This window comes from Rhyacophila brunnea, unplaced genomic scaffold (genome assembly GCF_057557595.1).
Source record: "Rhyacophila brunnea isolate RB1 unplaced genomic scaffold, BYU_Rbru_1.0 scaffold_14, whole genome shotgun sequence".
Classification (NCBI taxonomy): domain Eukaryota; kingdom Metazoa; phylum Arthropoda; class Insecta; order Trichoptera; family Rhyacophilidae; genus Rhyacophila; species Rhyacophila brunnea.
The window spans coordinates 23,263,519-23,271,089 of record NW_028232796.1 but is presented as its reverse complement, the minus strand read 5'-3'; the positions used below and the strand labels follow the sequence as shown (position 1 = coordinate 23,271,089).

The window sequence follows — 7,571 nt, the reverse complement described above, 5'->3', positions numbered from 1 at the left end:
AGATATTTTCTTCCAAAAGAATCGCTTACAAATATGCAATTTGATTTGTTCCGTATTACATTGTAACAAGAATTCGTGACCTTAGAACAACAAGGTATCATCTGGCATTTATACCAAAGTGAGATATTAAGCTCCAAAGTTTTGAATATGAATAAAATCTCAACTATATGCAATGAAAATTGGTAGATAACAATATTATTATTATTGCATTATGTTTGTATTTTCAAAGCATTTTATACTAAATATATCTGATATTATTTGATCCAGACATTGTGATGGAACTTAATTGCTCTGAAAATCGAAAAAAATCAGAGCAACAAAGTTCTATCTGATTATTGAACCTTGATGTTGTGAAAATGTTTTGCTATAGGGCTTAATTATTGTGTTTAAAATTGAATAAAAATACCTTTTTCGATTAATTCTTTATTAGAACAACATTAAATTAATCATAGTTTATGAAAAATGACAGGACGTGATATAAAAAAATGTTGCATAATACTGAGATTTAGAACAATATTAATAGTTTATAAAATGACAGGAAAGTATCTTCACTTTCAAGGTTTTTGTTGTTAGAATTCATAATATGATCCATGATGAACTCTCCAGTGTACTCACATAACTTCACAGCTCTGAAAATAAAAGTTTTTATGGTAATAGACTGGCATAAAAAAAATACTTTCACAAAACTATTATTACAAAACCTCTCAAATTACTCGAATTTTAAATGAAACTTAATAAAGATATCATTGTATTGTCACTGCAGTGTTTCATGAAGTAATAATTACATAGTTTATGAAAAGAGCTATTGCAACTATTATTATTTAGTCAATATCATCGCCAACATCTATGTTTTCTTCGCAAACAACATACTCCTCCAAGTACTTCCACCTACCTGAATAATAAAAAGGAGAATATATATGAAATTATGACGTATTCTAGAAACCATACCTTATTGTTCTAAGGTCACGAATTCGCGAATTACGCGATTTGATAAAAAATATTGCAGGCTTGCGTGTGAACCAAAGGTTACTTTGTCTGGATGATGACGAAGGTGACTTCTGGCCTACGTGTTGAAATATTATTTGATGAAGCGTACAATGATATAGTTTACATTGTAAGTTCAACTTAATGCTATGTACCTAGGTATTACTTAAATAAATTAGGCATGTTTGAGATTCACGATGGGCAGCCACAGTGATCATTATTCATCCAGTGTACCACATTGCTAACGATAATGTATAATATACGATTAAGATTGCTTCCATTAACCTTTTCTATGCCTCACGATATTATTATGGCAGTATCTGACTGGGTCGCAGATTTTTTAGCAAAAATAAAACCTAATATACCTATATTTAAAAAAATATACTAATAAGTATATTTTTTGGAAATATATTAAACGTATATCTTAACCTTTCTCTTACCATGGTAAAAAAATTACGCGCGTTCCCATGCTGTCCACTCAGTGGACCGATAGAAAATTGGCATTTTAAAAGCTAATTGATTGCTTCAAAAGGTAAAGTATGTTTTTAAATACTGTTTAGTCATCGTTTAACATTTTATTCTGTGTATATTACATGCAATTATCTTATAATCGTGTATAATATCGGACATCGATAAATGTACGTCATAACCAAACCATGGCGTGTCTCGATCTGTTTTAAATGGAACAACCAACATACGCTGTCATTTCACGGAGAGTGGGGGTGGCTAATTCATCCTAAGCGAACGAGGGATGTTATTAAGTAGCATACATCTGTGTGGACTTGCGTTATCACGTTCACCACATAAAATAATAGTTATAATTTTGCAATATCGATTCCCTATATAATTTTAAAACACTGTGATCTTATTGTATCATGTTATTAAGTATTCTTAAAAATCGGATTTTAAAATACATTAAAATAATATACGTACATAAGAATAATTAAACAACAAAAATACTCCGATCGTATAGTTTCCACTAAATATATTTTGATATCATGTTTCTTATGCTGAAATAATACACATTAATAAATATAAATCTCTACGCTACTTGAACTTATACGCACGTATTAAGTCTATACCTCTAAGACTATAGATATATCATACCTACTTTTAGATAATTTCCCTAGTATAACCTAGTATATAAAAAAAAATACTTATAATTTTGCGATATCGATTCCCTGATTATAATCTATAATATAAAAATCAATATTTGTTTGTTTGTTTGTTCGTATTATATGCGCTGCCATACCGTTCATCCGATTGCAATAAAACTTTGTCAACTTATTGCTTGTACTTGCGCGCAGATTATAGACTATATCTTATACATAATAATGAAAGTCTGTTTGTCTGTCCTATGCGTTCCTATACCATTCATCCGATTGCGATGAAATTTTGGTGAGTTGTTGTGTGCACACCCGCAAAGGTTTCTGAATTAGAAAACTATCTTCTTCTTCTTATTCATTATATCTTCTTTTATTCATATGGTTCCTATACCATTCATCCGATTGCGATGAAACCCAGTGCTGCCATCTTTTTTTATGCTGATTATAGTACGAAGGGGTAAAAATTATAGTATTTCTAAAAAATATATAGTATTGGAACATTTTTCGTCTTAAATCCTTTAAAATTATAGTATTTTGGTATATTTGGCGTAAATTATAGTATTTTACATTTTTCGCGGAATCAAAATTATAGTATTGTACTATAATTATAGTACGGTTGGCATCACTGATGAAACCTTCGTCAGTTGTTGTGGTAACACCCGCAAAGGTTTCTGAATTAGTACAACAATATTCTTCTTCTTCTTCAATTCTGTATTCTTCTATTCGTATGCGTTCCTATTCCATTCATCCGATTACAGTACAACTTGCCTAGAAAGAGTCTGAAAACGCACGTAATTTAACCCTGAAAAACATGGGTTTTTTTTCAACATGGAATCTTTTTTACGTAAAAAAAACATGTGCTTCTGGTATGTTTTTAGGCGTGTATTTAACATGAAAAAAAGGCCTTAAAAGACTCCGAAAAACGAATGTATTTTTAACGTAATAAAACATGCTTTTTTGCGTGACTTTTAAGCCATCTTTTCACATAAAAAATTGCTTAGAAAGAGTCTGTGAAAACGCACGTAATTTAACCCTGAAAAACATGGTTTTTTTTTCAACATGAAATCTTTTTTACATGAAAAAACATGTTTTTGGTATCTTATTAGGCGTGTATTTAACAAAAAAAAGCCTTCAAAGACTACGAAAGCCGAATGTATTTTTAACGTGATAAAACATGCTTTTTGCGTGTTAACATGAATGGGTTTTTTTCAACATGAAATCTTTTTTACATGAAAAAAAGGCTTTAAAAGACTCCGAAAAACGAATGTATTTTTAAATTGATAAAAAATGTTTTTTGCGTGACTTTTTAGCCGTCTTTTAATATGAAAAAATGCCTAGAAAGAATCAGAAAACGGACCTAATTTAACCCCGAAAAACATGGGTTTTTTTCAACATGAAATCTTTTTTACGTGAAAACCCATGTTCTTTTGGTGTCTTTTTAGGCGTGTATTTAACATGAAAAAAGGCTTTAAAAAACTCCGCAAAACGAATGTATTTTTAATGTGATAAAACATGCTTTTTTGCGTAACTTTTAAGCCGTCTTTCAAGATGAAAAAATTTTTTGGAAAGAGACTGAAAACGCACATAATTTAACCGTGAAAAACAAGGGTTATCTTCAACATGAAATCTTTGTAACGTAAAAAAAAACATGTGTTTTGTTGTCTTTCTAGGCGTGTATTTAAAATGAAAAAAAGGTTAAAAATTGTATTTTTGAAGTGAAAAAACCTGCGTTTTTACGTAACTTTTTAGCCGTCTAAGTATGTATGTGACATTTATTTTGTTTATTGTAAATTTGTTACCATGGAAACGCCTCAAAATTTTTGTTTATTACCATAGCAACGCCATTAAATATTTCGAAATGTGCATGAAACGTTTGTTAATTATAAATTTGTTTCCATGGCAACGCCTAGAAATTTTTGTTTATTACCATAGCAACGCCATTAAATATTTCGAAGTATGTATGTAACGTTTATTAATTATAAATTTGTTACCATGGCAACGCCTAGAAATTTTTGTTTATAACCATAGCAACGCCATAAATTTTATAGATGTATGTGACGTTTGTTAATTATAAATTTGTTACCATAGCAACGCCTAGAAATTTTGGTTTATTACCATATCAACGCCATAAAATATTTAGAAGTATGTATGTGACGTTCGTTTATTATAAATTTGTTACCATAGCAACGCCATAAAATATTTTGGAGTATGTAGGTTACGTTTGTTTATTATATATTTGTTACCATGGCAATGCTTAGAAATTTTTGTTTATTACCATAGCAACGCCATAAAATATTTCGAAGTATGTATGTAACGTTTATTAATTGTAAATTTGTTACTATGGCAACGCCTAGAAATTTTTGTTTATTACCATAGCAACGCCATAATTTTTTTAGAAGTATGTATGTGACGTTTGTTTATTATAAATTTGTTACCATGGCAACGCCTAGAAATTATTGTTCAATACCATAACAACGCCATTAAATATTAAGAAGTATGTATGCCACGTTTGTTTATTATAAATTTGTAACTATGCAACGCCTCAAAATTTTTGTTTATTACCATAGCAACGCCATAAAATATTTCGAAGTATGTATCTAACGTTTCTTTATTGTAATTGTGTTACCATGAGAACGCCTAGAAATTTTTGTTTATTACCATAGCAACGCCATAAAATATTTAGAAGTATGTATGTGACGTTTTTTATTATAAATTTGTTACTATGGCAACGCCTGGAAATTTTTGTTTATTACCATAGCAACGCCATAAAATATTTCGAAATATGTATCTAACGTTTCTTTATTGTAATTGTGTTACCATGAGAACGCCTAGAAATTTTTGTTTATTACCATAGCAACGCCATAAAATATTTAGAAGTATGTATGTGACGTTTTTTTATTATAAATTTGTTACTATGGCAACGCCTGGAAATTTTTGTTTATTACCATAGCAACGCCATAAAATATTTAGAAGTATGTATGTGACGTTTGTTAATTATAAATTTGTTACCATGGCAACGCCTAGAAATTTTTGTTTATTACCATAGCAACGCTATAAACTATTTCGAAGTATGTATGTATCGTTTGTTTATTATAAATTTGTTACCATGGCAACGCCTGGAAATTTTTGTTTATTACCATAGCAACGCCATAAAATATTTAGAAGTATGTATGTGACGTTTGTTTATTTTAAATTTTCTACTGTGGCAACGCCTAGAAATTTTTGTTTATTACCATAGCAACGCCATAAAATATTTCGAAGTATGTATGCCACGTTTGTTTATTATATTTTTTTTACCATGGCAACGCCTAGAAACTTTTGTTTATTACCATAGCAACGCCATAAATATTTCGAAGTATGTATGTTACATTTGTTTAATATAAATTTGTTACCATGGCAACGTCTAGAATTTTTTGTTTATTACCATAGCAACGCCATAAAATATTTAGAAGCATGTATGTGACGTTTGTAAATTATAATTTTGTTACCATGGCAACGCTCGAAAGTTTTTGTTTATAACCATAGCAACGCCACAAAATATATCGAAGTATGTACGTGACGTTTGTTTATTATAAATTTGTTACCATGGCAACGCCTTAAAATTTTTGTTTATTACCATATCAACGCCATAAATATTTCAAAGTATGTGTGTAACGTTTGTTTATTTTAAATTTGTTACCATGACAACGCTTATAAATTTTTATTTATTACCATAGCAACGCCATTAAATATTTAAAAGTATGTATGAGACGTTTGTTTATTATAAATTTGTTACCATGGCAACGCTTAGAAATTTTTGTTTATTACCATAGCAACGCCATAAAATATTTCGAAATATGTATGCCACGTTTGTTTATTATATTTTTTTTAATATGGCCACGCCTAGAAATTTTTGTTTATTACCAGTATCTCCATAAAATAATTAGAAGTATGTATGTGACGTTTGTTTATTATAAATTTGTTACCATGGCAATGCCCGGAAATTTTTGTTTATTACCATAGCAACGCCATAAAATATTTAGAAGTAGGTATGTAACATTTGTTTATCATAAATTTGTTACCATGGCAACGCCTCGAAATTTATGTTTATTACCATAGTAACGCCATTAAATATTTAGAAGTATGTATGTGAAGTTTGTTTTTTATAAATTTGTTACCCTGGAATTGCCTAGAAATTATTGTTCATTACCATAGCAACGCTATGAAATATTTAGAAGTATGTTTGTGACGTTTTTTAATAATTAATTTGTTACCATGGCATTGCCTATAAATTTTTGTTTATTACCATAGCAACGCCATAAAATATTTAGAAGTATGATGTGACGTTTGTTTATTTTAAATTTTTTACCATGGCAACGCCTAGAAATTTTTGTTTATTACCATAGCAATGCCATAAAATATTTCGAAGTATGTATGTAACGTTTGTTACAACGTATGTAATTATAACACAATATAAACGTCCCTTAAAAATAAACTAATTACGGTAGGCTATTCAATAGTTTCATACCAAAAACATTTTTGGTGCATTCATTCATTATTCATTGTAAAAATATGGGTTTACGACACGTTATAAATATTTTTTAACACGAGTCAATTGTTGAAATGACATTGAATCAGAAAACCCTGTTTCCACTGTATTGTCGATCTTAAATGCTTATCGGAGTGAATTCTTAATGTTTTAGCAGATTTACACGAAGTACCTACTACTTAATTAAGCCTTCGTTAAATTTATAAATATCCACTCATATTTATCATTTTCAAAATTATAATTCTTATTGTAAATTCTAATTATAATTCTGCTTGTGGCCACTGGTCAACAGCATTATGTTAAATCAGTTTGGATACCAACGACAAAAAATATATATGCAATATATAGAAAGGTATCGCCTGCTGAGATGTTTAACCAAATTTTAAGAGAACAAATTTAAATAATACAAAATGTTCTTTAAAAAGAGCGATTATCACTAATAAGTATATTTTAGTGGAATTTTACGATTTAAATTACCTAACTTTATCATATTAATTTTACCACCGAAAACTCAATTCATTTGCCCGCAAAAATATACGTGGGTATAAAATTAACACGGCGATTAGATGGCGATGAAAATAAATTTGTTTTATCACTCACAATAAAATATAAGTAATACATTAGTAGGTAAGTAAATTGGCAATACATACCAGTCAAATGTAAAAGCGAGACTGTACTGAGATGTTTCATACGTTAGAAATTATTATACAAATATGTAGGTGCCTACTTTATTTTTTATTGAATTTAAGTTATTTAAGTACAAAAGGTTTTCAAACAATGTCAGCAAAGGCACAATTTTTTTATAACTTGCAGCTGCAGTTACTTTTTTCATGTAAATATGCAATTATTTGGAGTGTTTAGACAATGCATTTAGACACGGACGTATCGACACAAAAAAAGAAAATTTAAAGAAATTTAGGGATGTCATAAATTTTATTTTTAACCCTTGCACG

General features: G+C 29.3%; 1 long non-coding RNA gene across 1 annotated transcript; it reads right to left on the bottom strand.

Moving 5' to 3' along the window:
- Positions 1-407: 407 nt before the first annotated feature.
- On the bottom strand, positions 408-940 carry LOC147075737 (uncharacterized). Its single transcript, XR_015069957.1, has 2 exons — positions 786-940; positions 408-629 (listed from the first exon to the last, which is right to left on the bottom strand). It is a non-coding gene; the product is annotated as an uncharacterized LOC147075737 (long non-coding RNA).
- Between the last annotated feature and the right edge of the window lie 6,631 nt (positions 941-7,571).